Source organism: Anabrus simplex, chromosome 2, assembly GCF_040414725.1.
Source record: "Anabrus simplex isolate iqAnaSimp1 chromosome 2, ASM4041472v1, whole genome shotgun sequence".
In the NCBI taxonomy this organism is placed as follows: Eukaryota; Metazoa; Arthropoda; class Insecta; order Orthoptera; family Tettigoniidae; genus Anabrus; species Anabrus simplex.
In genome coordinates, this window is record NC_090266.1 from 43,290,947 (window position 1) to 43,309,608 (window position 18,662).

At 37.2% G+C, this 18,662-nt stretch overlaps 1 protein-coding gene across 1 annotated transcript in view; it reads right to left on the reverse strand.

The window, feature by feature from the left end:
* The window catches only part of LOC136863441 (proteasome activator complex subunit 4A), a 1,047,550-nt gene that overhangs the window by 877,901 nt on the left and 150,987 nt on the right, over positions 1-18,662 (reverse strand). The gene's annotated exons all lie outside the window — the stretch shown is intronic.

The window sequence follows — 18,662 nt, forward strand, 5'->3', positions numbered from 1 at the left end:
AAGCAACTATAATCGGTGGAAAACGGTAAATAAAAATGTAAACAGACTCTGGGATAGGTTTAAAGCAATTGTTGAGGAATGTGAAAATAGGTTTGTACCTTTAAAGGTGGTAAGGAATGGTGAAGCTCCACTATATTATAACAAGGAAGTAAAGAGACTAAGAGGAGGTGCAGGTTGGAAAGAATAGAGTTAGAAATGGCTGTGGAAGTAAGGAGAAATTGAAGGAAATTACTAGGAAATTGAATCTAGCAAAGAAGTCAGCTAAGGATAACATGATGGCAAGCATAATTGGTGGCCACATTAATTTTAGTGAAAAATGGAAGAGTATGTATAGGTACTTTAAGGCAGAAACATGTTCCAAGAAGGACATTCCAGGAATAAATGAACAAGGGGAGTGTGTATGCGAGGATCTTCAAACGGCAGAAGTATTCAGTCAGCAGTATGTAAAGATTGTTGGTTACAACGATAATGTCCAGATAGAGGAGGTGACTAATAGTAAAGAAGTATTAAAATTTACCTATGACAGCAATGACATTTACAGTAAGATACAAAAGTTGAAAACTAGAAAAGCAGCTGGAATTGATAAGGTTTCGGAGGATATACTAAAGACAATGGGTTGGGATATAGTACCATATCTTAAGTACTTGTTTGATTTTTGTTTGCATGAAGGAACTTTACCAAATGAATGGAGAGTTGCAATAGTGACCCCTGTATGTAAAGGAAAGGGTGATAGGCATAAAGCTGAAAATTACAGGCCAGTCAGTTTGACATGCATTGTATGTAAGCTTTGGGAAAGCATTCTTTCTGAATATATAAGACATGTTTGCAAAATTATAAATGGTTTGACAGAAGGCAGTTTGGGTTTAGGAAAGGTTATTCTACTGAAGCCCAACTTGTAGGATTCCAGCAAGATATAGCAGATATCCTGGATTCAGGAGGTCAAATGGACTGTATTGCGATTGACTTATCTAAGACATTTGATAGGGTAGATCATGGGAGAATACTGGCAAAAATGAGTGCAACTGGACTTGACAAGAGAGTGACTGAATGGGTGGCTCTGTTGCTAGAAAATAGAACTCAGAGAATTAGAGTAGGTAAAGCTTTATCTGTCCCTGTAAAAATTAAGAGGGGAATTCCTCAAGGCAGTATTATTCGACCTTAAGTTTTCTTATATATATCAATGATATGTGTAAAGAAGTGGAATCAGAGATAAGGCTGTTTGCAGATGATGTTATTCTGTACAGAGTAGTAAATAGGTTACAAGATTGTGAGCAACTGCAAAATGACCTTGATAATGTTGTGAGATGGACAGTAGGCCATGGTATGATGATAAACGGGGATAAAAGTCAGGTTGTGAGTTTCACAAATAGGAAAAGTCCTCTCAGTTTTAATTACTGCATTGAGGGGGTGAAAGTTCTCTTTGGGGATCATTGTAAATACCTAGGTATAAATATAAGGAAAGATCTTCATTGGGGTAATCACATAAATATGATTGTAAATAAAGGGTACAGATCTCTGCACATGGTTATGAGAGTATTTAGGGGTTGTAGTAAGAATGTAAAGGAGAGAGCATATTTGTCTCTGGTGAGACCTCAACTTGAGTATGGTTCCAGTGTATGGGACCCTTACCAGGATTACTTGATTCAGGAACTGGAAAAAATCCAAAGTAAAGCAGCTCGATTTGTTCTGGGCGATTTCCGATAAAAGGGTAGCGTTACAAAAACGTTGCAAAGTTTGGGCTGGGAAGACTTGGGAGAAAGAAGACGAGCTGCTCGACTAAGTGGTATGTTTTGAGCTGTCAGTGGAGAGATGGCGTGGGAGGACATCAGTAGATGAATAAGTTTGGATGGTGTCTTTAAAAGTAGGAAAGATCACAATATGAAAATAAAATTGGAATTCAAGAGGACAAATTGGGGCAAATATTCGTTTATAGGAAGGGGAGTTAGGGATTGGAATAACTTACCAAGGGGGATGTTCAATAAATTTCCAATTTCTTTGCAATCATTTAAGGAAAGGCTAGGAAAACATAACATAGGGAATCTGCCACCTGCGCGACTGCCCTAAATGCAGATCAGTAGTGATATTTGAAAAAAGTGGTCCTCTTACGATAGCTTTTGTAGCACTTACGATATTTTGGGGGGATTGGTTTGAAGGACTGTAAGGCATGAGAATAATAACAGATTTTCTTAAATGATTGTATTAAGAAATGTACATAAAACACAATAGAAAAATTGACTTAACTACATTACAAAGAGAATGAAAGTTGAAATTACACTGATTACATTACAATATTCAGAAAAGAACACTTTTATCAGTCCTCATGTGTTTGTGGTAATAGATCACTGTGTTTGGTGGTGATGATGATGATGCTTCTTGTTTAAAGGGGCCTAACATCGATGGTCATCGGCCCCACTGTGTTTGGAGTCGTACGTAATGTTTAGATACTCGTCTTGTGTCACCTGTTAATCTCCTTGTTGGATATTACCCATCAGTCATCAGAAGTACTCTCAGTTTCCACAGAAACTCACTCACAAATTTATTCACAAGATAATTACTGTCATGTTGTGGCGTGCGACCTCCAGAGGGGCCCGGCACAGGTCTTTTGCAGTATAGGTCACTCTTGATTAAAATCCTTCTATTATTTTTAACCTTCTTTAAGTTAAAGCCTAACTCTTTTACAATACACAAGAACATTGTTTATCCGGCCCTCATTAATCCGGATCTCTGGTTGATCCGTATTGAAAATAATGTCTTTTCCACCAAGGATAGTTATGGACAGGAATTGGAAGTAATTCAGCCACGGTCTATCAAAGGTACCGTCCCGGTGTTCACCTGGAATTGAGAATGGGAAACCGTGGAAAACCATTCTCAGGACGGTCGAGGTGGGATTCGAACCCACGCTCTTCTGAATGCAACGCACTACTAATTCACTGATGGTAAATTCGAAAATAAAACCGACGCTCCATCAGAAGAAACAATGACTCATGGAGATGCAACAATGTCGCTAGACAAATTGATGGCCTATTTAGAATCCCAGACTGAAACCATACCGGCAGAACTGTTGTTAGTAAAAGGTCTTTGTAATCTGCTGCGCGCAAACGCTATACAAATGTAAAACAGAAAAAACTCGCACATTATTTTAGTGCATAAAACAGACATAAATGTAACAAAGTGTTCTTATATTTTTTTGTACAATTGAAAAAGTTATTACTGTACAACTTACGTTAATAGATTGTATAACATGTACTGTATTTGTTTTTTTTTAGTTTTTTCGGATTATCCGGATTTTCGTTAATCCGGATCAGAACCGGTCCCACTTTATCTGGATACACGAGGTTCTTGAGTACTTCTCAAACTGATACAACTTCCTTGGATACCAAACCTATCTCCTGACACAAATCATAATTTACATACCAATGGAATTGTTTTTGGAAGAATGTAAAATTCATGGATTGTACGTCAAAATCTTAAAAATCCACAACATGATTTTTCCCTTCCCGTGTTTTTCCTGGTGTACCAAATGAAGTTTCTTCAGTTTCGTGCTATCTCTGTTCTACCTTTTTTTTTTTTTTTCCCCACTTGTTTAAGGTTTTTTACCTCATGTGAAAATGGGAAACCACAAAAAATCACCTTCAGGGTTTGTAGGATGCTTATTAGTTTATATCACCTATTCAATATCTGGAAGATGCACAGAGCGCAGATTTCTGACCACAGGGAATAAAAGTCAGAAGATTTTGCTTTCGGAGATATGATAGGAGACTGGAGGAAGAACAAGGGGTGGAACTTCAGTAAACATCTCACCCAATTGCCAAAGAAGAAGGAACCTCGGTCAAGCATGGAAATAAGTGTATTATTACGGAATATAGAGGGAATAAGAAATGCAATACCCCACATATCACAGAAGACAATAGACGACACAGATGTTATGATAATGACAGACACGTTCCTCACAGAACCTATGGACTTGCAAGGCTACTATGGTATACACATGCTAGCGACCCCGACGGAAGAAAGACCAGCAGGGGGAGTCACAATCTTCATTAAAGGGAAACTGGGAGATATCAAGCGAATCATCAAGGAGGAAAACATGGTCACAACAATCACATCAGAAATAACGATAACAGGAATTTACATTCAGCCAAATACACCTATAGAAAACATAATGGATAAAATATCTATAGCCATAGAACAAACAAAAGCAGAAAGGAACGTAATACTTGCCGTAGATTTTTACTGCAGGATAGACAAAGAAAATACCAAAACTCGCATCCTTCTTGAGACACTGGAAGAAGAAGGCTTCAGAATAGCGAACAAAAAAGAAACACCAACCTACTTTGCACAGAACGGTCATAGCGCCATCGACCTACTGTTTTTTAGAGGAGTACAACTACAATTGTGTAAACAAGAAGGCCTATGGAACTCATCGGCAGCACCAATAAGGAAACACATACCTATAATGACAAGCCTACGTATGAAAATCCAACAAAAGAGGAAGGAAGCAAAAACGCCAAGCATATATACCAGAAAAATCCAGCGGGAAAGTAAGAAATCTAACAGAAGAAGAAAGACTAGAAGAAGCCCTAGAAACAGCCACCGAAGTAATAACGAAAGCTATAACAGTAAAGGAAAGAAGACATGCACAAGCTTGGTTTGACCAAGAGTGTTACAAGGAAAGAAAAGCAACACTAAAGGCCCTGAATGCAGCTAAATTATACAGATGCCCAGACGACCTAACAGCATACGCAGAGAAAAGGAAAAAACAAAGAACTAATAAAAAAGAAAAAAGAAGAATATACAGAGAAACAAGGAAGGAAACAAGCCGAGGAAGCAAAATCACACCCATACATAGCACTGAAAAAGAAGATGTCAATCGCAACAGGAGAAATTCATATGGAGAAGTGGGAACATCATTTCTCGAACATACTGAATAAGGAAGGGCTGAAGCAAGCATATGACATAGAAACAGCAAAACCCACACATGCTCTGGAGCCAATAACAACGTATGAAATTAGGAAAGCAATACAAGGAGGGAGAAACAAGAAATCCGCAGGACCAGACAAAATTTACATGGAACACTTAAAAGACTCGCTTGACTAGATGGAAGAACTGTGGAAAGACCTAATGAACAAATGTATACAGACTGGGAAAATACCAGGGGGATGGAAAACAGCGACTGTAAAGATACTGTTCAAAGGAAAAGGGAGCAGAACATCACTAGACTCATTTAGAGGAGTAGCACTAGAAAATGCATCCTTTAAAGTTTTCAAGAAGATACTAAATGAAAGATTACTAGAAGCCCTCAGTGGGTACATTCCAGAAAATCAATTCGGTTTTATGAAAGGCAGGAGCACGGTCCAGGCAGTGAAATACCTAATAAATCAGGTAGAAGAAGCCTTAAGACACAAAGGAGGGAAATATCACGCAGTATTTGTTGATTTCAAGAAGGCATTCGACTCAATCGACAGGTGAAAGCTCATCATCATCATCATCATCATCATCATCTGTTTACCCTCCAGGGTCGGCTTTTCCCTCGGACACCGCGAGGGATCCCACCTCTACCGCCTCAAGGGCAGTGTCCTGGAGCTTCAGACTCTTGGTCGGGGATACAACTGGGGAGAATGACCAGTACCTCGCCCAGGCGGCCTCACCTGCTATGCTGAACAGGGACCTTGTGGAGGGATGGGAAGATTGGAAGGGATAGGCAAGGAAGAGGGAAGGAAGCGGCCGTGGCCTTATGTTAGGTACCATCCCGGCATTCGTCTGGGGGAGAAGTGGGAAACCACGGAAAACCACTTCAAGGATGGCTGAGGTGGGAATCGAACCCACCTCTACTCAGTTGACCTCCCGAGGCTGAGTGGACCCCGTTCCAGCCCTCATACCACTTTTCAAATTTCGTGGCAGAGCCGGGAATCGAACCCGGGCCTCCGGGGGTGGCAGCTACAGGCGAAAGCTAATCGAGAAAATTAAATTGACAATCGGCGAGAGAGACCCACTAGTGAGAATAGTTGAAGCATGTCTACAGAGGAACATAATCCGAATAAACAACAACAACATTTATACAGCAGATGTGAACCGCATAGTAGAGGAAGGATCAAAAGCAGAGCTGATCCTATACGCAGATGACATGCTGATCGGAGCGAAAGAAAAGGAGGAGGTGCAAAGAGTAGTCCACAGACTAGAGACCTAGGCGGAGGAAAACAGCCTACAGTTAAATGATGAAAAGACAGTACAAATGACCTTCAGAAAAGGTGGGAAATCAACGCCCAAAGACAACATAACATTACACCAAAAGCCACTACAAAAGGTACGAAATTACAAATATTTGGGAATAACACTACAGACAACGGCGGCGTCCTTTGGTATACATATTCAAGAAAGAACGGCAGCAGCAATCAGAGCCTCATACAGCATCCAAAACATTTCAAACCTATCAATCAGCACGGCGATGAGACTTTTCAAGACGACAGTAGCGCCAGTGATAACATATGGAATTGAGATTGTGTGGGAAAAGCTGAAGATCGGAGACCTGATGAGAATAGAAAGAATAAAAGCAATGTTCATGAAGAGAATTACCCGAGTTGGAAAGTTAGCGCCATCCCGGATGGTATACGAAATGATGCGGGAGACGTATTTCATAGAAGACATACGATCGCAATTCTACCTACAATCAACGGAAGCAAGCAGGGCACTAGTAAACATCAGGGAAAGGAAGAAAAGTGAAATTGACCTAGACTTCTACACCTCACCAGTGATGACGGACGACAGATGGACTAGAGAGTGGAACAAACAGTGCCACGTGATAACACGACTCTCCATACATGGGTTTCACCACAAGATATGCGTAAACCAGAAGTTCCATGAGCCAGACGAAGATTGCAAGTGCACTTTGTGTGGGCAGAAGTGTAGTAGATACCACATCATAACTTGCATGAAAAGAACCAGGACAATTACAGACTATAGCAAAGACTGAAATGTGAAATTTATTTAACCCAATCGCATCATTTGACGACCCTAGCTCGTCATAGTTACTCGTGGCATATGAATCAAATGACGAGCTCTGCTCGTGGCGATGCACAGCTGTACATCAATCCATATAGTTAAGTCACTAACCCGCAGACGCCACTTGTATGCATTCTGAGCTGAAGTTTACACATGTGGCTTCGGTTTTTTCCCTTTCACCAGGTTCTCGCATACTTCCGGAACAAGAAATAAGAGAATCTTTATTCACATAATTTCGCTCTTGTCAGTTGCCATCATGGCGTCAAGCAGATATGCTGGTGTTGATGAAGAAGGAATACGGAAGCTAATAGATAGTGTTCTGGAGAGTGGTATTGAAGGCAGTGATGTTTGTGACGACGAAATAGACCCTGAAGTCCTTAGTTCGAGTACTAGCGATGCGTATAGTAGTTCTGATGACACGGAAAGTGAAGCAAATAACGACGGTGTGCCGAGTCTTTCGGAACGAGCTCTCGGCACAGACTAACTTGACTGACTGGAACTGGACAAAAAGTGACAATAAACCTGTTGTACATAAGTTTAGTGAATACAGTGGGGTTTATTGAAAAAGTTTGATATGCAGCCACTATCTGAACTCTCAGTTTTTTGTGAATACATGAACCCTTTGTTTGACAAAATATCTGTCGAGACAAATTCATATGCAGCAAAACAGTTGAGTAATCCTGACAGAAAAAAGTTGAAAGACGATGACAAATGGTTTGAAACTACACCTGACGAAATTAGGGCATATTTTGTGTTAGTTATACTAATGTCACAAGTGCAAAAGTCAAGAATACAGTTATACTGGAGTAAAAACAGGTGTATAAACACTCCTATTTTTCGTGAAACCATGAGCAGGGGAAGATTTATTATAATTTTACGATTTTTACATTTTGTTGACGATGAACAAGTCGATAGTAGTGACAAACTAAGAAAGATTAGGCCGATAATACAACATTTCTGCTCCAAATTTTCAGAATTATATTTACCTTCACAAGACATTGCTCTAGATGAAAGTCTAATGAAATTCAGAGGCCGCCTTTCATATGTCCAGTGTAATAGGTCTAAACGTTCTAGGTTTGGAATAAAAGTTTACAAAATTTGTGAATCAAGTTCTGGCTACTGTCTGTCATTCAAAATTTATGTAGGTGATGTAACAGATCCAAGTCTGCCAGCAAGTACAAACGTTGTTCTCAACATGTGTGAACCCTTGTTAGGCCGAGGACATACATTGTTTTTAGATAACTGGTATTCTTCCCCAGATTTATTCAAAAGGTTACAAGACAAGCAGATGAATGTAATTGGAACTGTTAGACAGAACCGAAAAGACATGCCTCGCGATATCAGTAAGTAGAAACTAAATCGTGGAGAGTATGAGACGTGGGCTGCCAACAGTATGTTGTGTGTGAAGTGGAAAGATAACAAGGATGTTTGCTTTCTCACCACTAAACACAAATCAGCTGACATGACAGGGACAGGCAAACTCAGACGAAAGAGAGGACAAACCCCGAGGGAAGAAGTGATAAAGCCCAAGTGTGGCCTTGAATATCAGAAGGGGATGGGTGGTGTTGACCTTCAGGATCAGGTTACAGCTCTGTTCCCCGTCATGCGACGCACAGTGAAAGGATATAGGAAAATATTCTTTTATCTCCTAGATATGTGTATTTTCAATTCCTTCACTGTGTATCACAAGATCGCTGCTAACAGAAAGACGACCTACACGGACTTCCGAACTAGCATTGCGCAGTAGCTACTAGAGACTGTTCAGTTGCCGGAGTACTCGGTTCGAGGTCTACCTTCAGCGAGCACCACCCCAACCAGATTACAAGCTAAATTATGGGCCCACTTTCCCATGCGTATTCCCCCTACAGAGAAGAAATCAAAAGTCACAAGAAGGTGTGTTGTGTGCGACAGCCGGGGTAAAAGAAGGAAAAGTTGCTGGCAGTGCAAAAAGTGTGGCGTAGCTCTTCACTTAGAAGAATGTTTTGAGGTGTACCACACCAAGCAGACGTACTAAAATAGCGGCATTGGTAAGTTTATTACTTCTTTATTATGCATGCAAATTTTCAGAAAGGAATATTAACTGGTTGGTTTTGTATGATTTTCTAAATAATAGTGTGATGACGACGGCCGTAGAGCGGTATTTAAATGTGATTTCTTAGTGAACTCCTATGGTATTTAAATGTGAGGCGAATGGGTTAATACTCAAACTTGAGTGTACATTTCTCTATTAAAATACATTAATTAATACTAATACTAATTAGCATCCTACATATAGTATCTTCAATACGGATCCATAATGATATTTATCACTTGCAACACCTTCAGGGTTACCAATGGTGGGATTCAAACCCACTACCTCCCGAATGCAAGTTCACAGCTGCACGATTATAACCGCACGACCAACTTGCTCGGTTAAAATTCTCTTCCAAGAAATCAGCTTCATTTCCCGTATCAAATCTTATTTACATTACATCAATAAAAGTAAACTTCCATCTGTCTGATACTATATATTTGCTTTAAGCAAATTAATTATTTGTAGAACATGATTCATTCCTTAGGAACATCCTCAGCTATATAACATTGCTTAGGTGAAATTACAGATAATTTTCTTCTTCTCAAAAAACCATCTTAAAGTAGTACCTTTGCTATGCTTAAAACTAATTTTTGAAAGATACAAATAATTAAAATATGTTAAAAATTTGATAGTATAAAGCACCTCTGTTCACACAGTAGAACGCCACTTAACCAACCTTCGCATAACCGAAATGCTCTGGCAAAATTGTATTTTAAAATTTTGTTTTTACACTCTCATTCTTAGCCATCAATATTAGTAATTCTCTAGCTATATGGGCTGAGAGCCACTAGGCAAACCCTATTTTTATATTATGACTTATGCCAGAATGCATGTGTAGCATAAAACAAAACAGTTTCTTACCCTCTAGTTCATTCCATGATACAGTTTTTCTTGAAAAAGCAGGAATTATTATTTATCATTATTATTATCATTATTATTACTGTATTATTCATCATGAAGATTATGCAGATGACTCCGACTTTGACAATAACAGTTCTGACAATCGAGTTACAGCAGATGATGGATTTAATGCATTGGAGGTAAGATTGATTACGAATTTTTATTAAAATACAATACCACACGCTTTAATTACTGTACGGTACTGTAATAAAATTACTGTATACAGTATTCACTTCAGTAGTAACAAAAAATTGTTTCATTGTTTCGAATTGCTTTGCGCTTTGTTGATCAAAGCAATGAATCTACACCAGCTGATGTATTGTTAATTAAAGGGTGGCGTGACAGCTGCACAACAGCGTTGCACCAAGAAAATTCAGAAGAAAATCACTGATTTTGTATAATGAGTGGCTTTATGTAGACATTTTAATGTTAATATACAATATGCACCTTTGCTTAAAAGAGTTTATGCATTTTATTTTCGACAATTGACTACCAAAAATATTTACCATGTGTCATCTAAAAAAACGTGTCAACCGAAGTGGCTCCGCCCCTTTTATTTCAGATAAACAGGGTTCTACTGTATGTGATGTGTATGTTTTTCCGAGTTATGCATTTTTTAAAAGTTTATTTTAAACAGGAGAAAGTTCACTCTTATCGATTTAATGTAAAATTCTATTGATCGTCCTCTATAACACTTTCATTGCATCTGCTAATTTTTGTTGTACTTTCAACAACTCCCTTCTATACTGTGCTTATTCATAAAACTATGAACAATGAACAATCTCCCGTGTTTCTTCTCTTATTGTCGCAAACTTCTGTTTAGATTTTTCAGCCGCATAATTCACTTCGGGCACGAACAGTAGGAATATGTACTGACAATGAACCGATTTGTTTAGGTACTGACTGTACTCAGTCAAGTCTGTCACAAGAAGCAGCACCTTCTCTTTTCTTCCCATCCCTGTTCTGCATTTCACTAGTACACTAGTTGGAAATCAACATGCGACCGGTCTGCCAGCAGGCAATTTCAAGTGTCAAATTGATTTGAGGCAATAAAACATGTACTACAGCAATGACCAACAACAGGCATGAACAATGAAAATGACGCATCTCAAGGTCCCTCCAGAATTAAAACGTGTCGTGCACGATAATCTGTACGCAAATTACAAGATTCTAACTCAGGCGCTTAAGATGTAATGACTGGCGCTTACGATAACCTGTTGTTCTGTATATTACTGATGGCGGTTACGATTTTAAAAGAAAGTTACATTGTTTTTACCCTCTAGATTCATTTCACACTTAAGATACTTTGTCAGTATGTGCAGTGGAGTCCGATTGATGTATAAACACTGTAACCTCAATTTTGTCAAAAATATCACTTACGATACTTTGCCTTTCCAGAGACAATATATATATTTATTAATTATTAATCTAACTGACACTGCATGTGACCAAAAGGATCCCAAATACTACAACAAACTGATAAATTAGTAGTCTACAGCAGTTGTGAACAAAGAGAATAAAACACCAGAAAGAAAACTCCAATATGCAACACACTGAATGTATTATCATTCCCAACCATTTAATTATAATACTGAGTAATTAAATCCTAAACCTGATGATATACTTAGAAATTACTATCTTAGAAATCTAGAAATTACTAGCCGCTATTAGCCCTAAACTATTTCTTTATGAAGCTATACAATTCCAGTAGTGCTGCCAAACCTGAAAGAATTCCTAGAAATAGGCAAACAATCTGCAAATGCCATCACTGCTGCCCGATGGATGATATGAGAGCAGCAAAAGAAGCAAATGAAGGCACAACAATGAACACAAAGTTTGAAGGTAGGTTACAGCTGAAAATTGGTGGTTGGAGCCTTGAAATTGTTGACAGTTTCAAATGTGTAGGGACTGAATTAACGCAGAATACAAGGCTGGAGATGGAGATTAGCAAGAGGGAGCAGAGTGTAAGAAACCTTGTCTGGAATAAGTACCAAGAAAATGTAAAGAAATAGTGTACAAAATGTATAATGTACTCATATTGATTTTTTTTTGCTTATGTCGCACTGACACAGATAGGTCATATGGCAGTGATGGGATAGGAAATAGCCATGGCCGTAAGGTACAGCTCCAGCAGTTGCCTGGTGTGAAAAGGGGAAAGCACGGAAAACCATCTTCGGGGCTGCAGACAGTGGGATTCGAACCCACTATCTCCCGGATGCAAGCTCACAGCTGCACGCCCCTAACTGCACGGCCAACTCGCCCTGATCATATTGAACTATACAGCTGAGACCTGGACAGTGAAATACCCAAGATGTATGATAGGAAAGACAAGGGAAGACAGATTGAGAGACAAAGATCTGGTCAGAATGGAAAACCTAAATGAGAGAACTGATAGGAGTAAACTAAGATGGTTTGGACATATACGTAGGCAATCCTAAAAAGAAAGTGTAGAGGTTCCACCTTTTCAATACACTATTATTAAGTGGAACCTCTATACCTTAAGTTTTAGAGTTTTTAGATCAGTACAGCTTGTGCTGTTGAGATGTAAAGATGGCCACGCCACTCTCTGTATGCATCAAGGAAGAACAGTGTTCTGTAATCCGTTTTTTGTGGTCTGAGAGTGTACCAGGAGTGGAAATTCACAGAAGACTTTCAACACTATATGGGGACAATGTTTTGCCACAGCGAAGTGTTAACCAGTGGATTGAACAGTTCAAGAGGGGTCACACGAGCGTGAAGGATGAGGTAAGATCTGGGTCTCCATCTGCAGCCGTCACTGATGCCAATATTGAACAAGTGCATGATATGATCCTGAATAACAGACGAGTGACTTGATTATGTGGCAAGCCATATGCACAGGAGCCATGGTTCTGCATATGAAATCATGCATAACAGGCTTAACTTTCACAAAGTCTGTTCGAGATGGGTTCCAAAAAAAACCAAAGAAGAGCAGAAGAGCAATTGTGTGAGAAGCTGTCAGAATTTACTGGACTGTCATGCTAACAAAGGTGAAACGTTTTACAAACTGATCATCACTGGAGATGAAACATGGGTTCACCACTTCGAACCAGAGAGCAAACGTCAGAGCATGGAATGGAAGGACCCGCTCTGCACTAATTTTCATGCCATACTTTTCAATTTTCTTGTTCAGTGCATCAAGTTGTTAATGTATTTCTTTGCTGTTTGTTCCCCAGACCACAAAAACATCTGGGAAAAAATGAATGCTACTACGCTCACATGATCATGGAAACCAGGTCTAGGTGACGACAATACTTCAAACAGACAAGATATTCTCAATGCAATAACTTTGTTAACACCAAACCTGAATGAAAGCCAAGATGCAGAAGACAGTGACAAACGAGTGACTGAAATCGATAAAGATGATGAAAGTTTCATACAAGAACGTTAGAAATTGACTGTAGGTGGAGAAGATTATGTTTAACTAATACGTTAACATACGTATTAGTTAAACATCGTTAAACAAGTTGAGACATGTTTCGCCCCTTCAGTGGGGCATCATCAGTCATATCAATACCTCAAAATTCTACCAGAAAGGATCTACCTTCCTTTCAGATGTTCACATACGTAAGACAGCTCAACATTAATTACATCGCACAATGTTTCGACTGTCACCCACTCAATATAAATATAAGTCACCACCTTATCAATACAAAATTTATTCACATTCAGCTAGTAAATATGGTCAAGACCGGTTTCGGCCCCTAAGGGGTCATCTTCAGTTGACATGCATAAAAGATATATTTTACAAGAACATCACATATTATGATTAAAACTTAAATTAAGTCCAACTGATCATAAATGTTGGTATGAATGTCTTGGTACATTTGAGCTATTGTATGTGTCAATCCTAAGTTTCCCAGCATACAGTGTCAAGGTAAGTAGTTAATATACATCATCCATGAAATTACATGCTATTTTTCATGTTATCACTATCTAATTTGGGTTGTACAATGTGGAATGAGATATACATATATTTGTGTAAATTAATGATAGTAAGTTCAGTAATATACATTAAAAAATTGGTTCTTAAATTACATTAATTGATTATTGATCAGTCATATAAAAATGTAAAATTATTAGTTTGGACACTTGTGATTAAAATATTAGTATGCAATACCTTGTTGGCATATATCTTAAATACTAAAGTATCAGTTTATAAAGCCTATTATTCTTATTTTATGTCTTGGAACAGGGTTGAACTTTTAGAAAATTATTTGTTTTGTCGAGCATAGGCATTGGATAATCTTGTTAAATTGGACACATAACTAAAACAGTGGTATATACATACCTCGTTAAAAATAAATTGTATTAACATTATTAATACGTGGTGCTATATATACATTGTTTGGGGTAAAATGGGGTTAACGAAGTTTAGACAAATACGTCAATCCGAACTCCAACTTAAATGAAAACATAGACAGAAACAATATTCTTTTTCATGCAGTAATTCCCCTACTAAAAGATTACTACCTTAAAAGAATTAATAAACAAAAATCCATACGTTCAAATCAACCGCTCTAAGACCTCCTCCCCTCCAACCCAACTCCCGTTACTAACACTCCACCCATCCCCCCAAACCTCCAATCTACCGTCGCCAACTACAATCTCAGAGCAACACGCATTAGATCTCAACAGGCAGCTACACAGAGTGCACGGTTCCAACACCTAACGTAAGTGAAACGACATACGATTACTATTACACTTTCATACCACATCATTTTCACACTCATTATTTCTACTTCCAGATACTTTGTTTTCACAACATATATGCTTCTACGATAAAATCAACGTGCACCCTACCAGGACGCATAATATTCAACGTGTTCTTACAAATGTCACCAACTCAACATATTACAGCACACGAAAAGAAGAACATGCTCCATCAATAACATTCAAGACTCTTAATAGCTCTAACAACAGTAGCTGCCCAAAATATCGCCAGACATTACAACCAAATATTACCTAAATTGCAAGCAGATTATACAAATACTTATCTAACCGCAATTATGTATATAGTTAAATATTTTTACGGACCCATTATATCGGAACATCATAACTAATCAAATACTGTTGTGAAAACTTCGTTAACCCCATTTTACCCCAAACAATGTATATATAGCACCACGTATTAATAATGTTAATACAATGTATTTTTAACAAGGTATATATATACCACTGTTTTAGTTATGTATCCAATTTAACAAGATTATCCAATGCCTATGCTCAACAAAACAAATAATTTTCTAAAAGTTCAACCCTGTTCCAAGACATAAAATAAGAATAATAGGCTTTATAAACTGATACTTTAGTATTTAAGATATATGCCAACAAGGTATTGCATACTAATATTTTAATCGCAAGTGTCCAAACTAATAATTTTACATTTTCATATGACTGATCAATAATCAATTAATGTAATTTAAGAACCAATTTTTTAATGTATATTACTGAACTTACTATCATTAATTTACACAAATATATGTATATCTCATTCCACATTGTACAACCCAAATTAGATAGTGTTAACATGAAAAATAGCATGTAATTTCATGGATGATGTATATTAGTTAACTACTTACCTTGACACTGTATGCTGGGAAACTTAGGATTGACACATACAATAGCTCAAATGTACCAAGACATACATACCAACATTTATGATCAGTTGGACTTAATTTAAGTTTTAATCATTATATGTGATGTTTTTGTAAAATATATCTTTTATGCATGTCAACTGAAGATGACCCCTTAGGGGCCGAAACCGGTCTTGACCATATTTACTAGCTGAATGTGAATAAATTTTGTATTGATAAGGTGGTGACTTATATTTATATTGTTTTTGTAAAGTAATATCTATCAATATGGAAATGAAACTTATAAACAACAGTAGAAAAGCCAACCAGGCAAGAAAAATAGCACACAGATACCAAAATCTGAAAATTAAGATCACAAATATTGTCAAAAACATCACTTTCTTGAAACAATGTTTACAAAACAATCAAACTCCTAAATTTCTTAGGAAATATGATAAACATAGAAGAACCCATCAAACCCAAAATACACAAAACAAGACAAACCGAATATGGCTTAAGGAAGAAATTAAATTTATGTATAGAAAGAAACAACACCTCAACATACAAATGTATGAAGCACACCTTAAAGCCTCACATGAACTACCACACACATACTGGAACAACTTCCAACAAATAACTAACGAAAAGATAGAAAATATAGCCATACAGAAACAGAACACCCTGAATAAGAAGCTCAACACACTTAAGACACCACTAAACCAAACCAATCATACACAGAACAGACAACACACTACCGTTTTTACTGAAAGCAACCAACATATATTCCATCCGCCACTCAAAAACCTAACTAACACAGTATTCAATGAAAAAGAAACTACTATACTGAGCAAGGGACCGAAACATAACTGGAAAAACAATTCAATTTTTGAAAACATTACTACTATTATTACTGAAACGGAAGATGCTCTAAACAAAATACCTCAAGAAAAACAAAATTAAATTAGATATGAAATTAAAAAAACACTACCATAATATATCAATAAAATCACCCAAAAACCTCAAAATCAAGAAATCACAAACCAAATACAAATTAAGGTACTCAAAAATAAAATCCAGCAAAATAACTTACTAGTAACAAAGGCAGACAAAGGAAACACTACAGTCATTATGGATAAAGAGGAATATATAACAAAAACAAAAACCTGCTTTCAAGATGAAACTTTTCAAATTAAAACTAAAGATCCTACTAACAGTATCCAAAAGAACTTAAAAACTCTCCTAAAAAACATCAATTTTCTCTTGAACGAACAGGAAACTACAAAATTAATCACCATGAATCCAGGGATACCTACAGCTAAAGCTTACCCTAAAATTCATAAAGACAACATTCCCATGAGACCCATAATAAACTACAGGCCAAGCCCCATCTATAAATTATCCAAATACATACAAAAATTCCTCAAAAAACATTATGTCTTTCAAGCAAATAAAACCATAAAAAACTCAATAGAATTTTGCAGTATTACAAAGAATATAAGAATAGAACATTTCTACAAGCTAGCAACATATGATATAACAAACATGTATCCTAATATACCCATACAAAAAACTAATACTATCATAAAATCCAATCTTTATAACCATAGTAAGCTAAGCAAATTGGAAATAGATGAATTTATAAAACTATTACAATTTGCTATCAATAACAATTATTTCAAGTTCCATGACACTATCAACAGAAAGGATTACCCATGGGATCACCAATATCAGGCATAATAGCTGATATATACATGGACTATTTAGAACACCAAGGAATCAAAAAATAGGAAATATCATCTATTGGTGCAGGTTTGTCGATGATGCATTCATAATGATGGACAATAGACATACGAATGAAAACATAATCTTAGAACAACTAAATAAAATAGATCCCTATATAAAATTTACCATGGACACTGAAAATAACACCATAAACTACTTGGATATATCCATAACCAGACATAACAACCACCTAACATACAACATATATAGAAAACCTACCCATACATCAAATACAATAAAGATAGAATCCACCCACCCACATACTCACAAGAAAGCTGCATACTACAGTATAGTATGATTCACAGAGCATATAACATTCCACTTTCAAAGGACAATCTAAATAAAGAATTAAACACAATCCATGAAATAGCAAAACAAAATGGATATAAAAGAGAAATGATAAACCAGATCATCAACAAAGTACAAAACCAACCGAAAACCAAGCTAACCAGAATCACCAAAGATAAAAAAGAATATGCACTGTTTACTTACAACAATAACCATATACATCCCATAACCAATATCTTCAAAAAACAAGGGCTAAAAATAGCATATAAAACTACACGCAATAACACCAACATACTATACAATTCCAAATCAGTTAACAACATAAATAAATACAACCACTCAGGAGTCTATCGACTCAAATGCAACGACTGCCGAGCCAGCTATGTAGGGCTTACTGGTAGGAGTTTTTTAATACGATATAATGAACATGTAAATGCCGTCAAACACAGACACTTTTCAGCTATGGGTCGGCACACTGACGATCAGAAACACAATTTCACGGACATTAATAGTGACATGCAAATCCTCAATATGAATCCAAAAAGTCCCTTGCTCAGTATAGTAGAAGAATTTTACATAAATTTAGACAAATACGTCAATCCGAACTCCAACTTAAATGAAAACATAGACAGAAACAATATTCTTTTTCATGCAGTAATTCCCTTACTAAAAGATTACTACCTTAAAAGAATTAATAAACAAAAATCCATACGTTCAAATCAACCGCTCCAAGACCTCCTCCCCTCCAACCCCACTCCCGTTACTAACACTCCACCCATCCCCCCAAACCTCCAATCTACCGTCGCCAACTACAATCTCAGAACAACACGCATTAGATCTCAACAGGCAGCTACACAGAGTGCATGGTTCCAACACCTAACGTAAGTGAAATGACATACGATTACTATTACACTTTCATATCACATCATTTTCACACTCATTATTTCTACTTCCAGATACTTTGTTTTCACAACATATATGCTTCTACGATAAAATCAACGTGCACCCTACCAGGACGCATAATA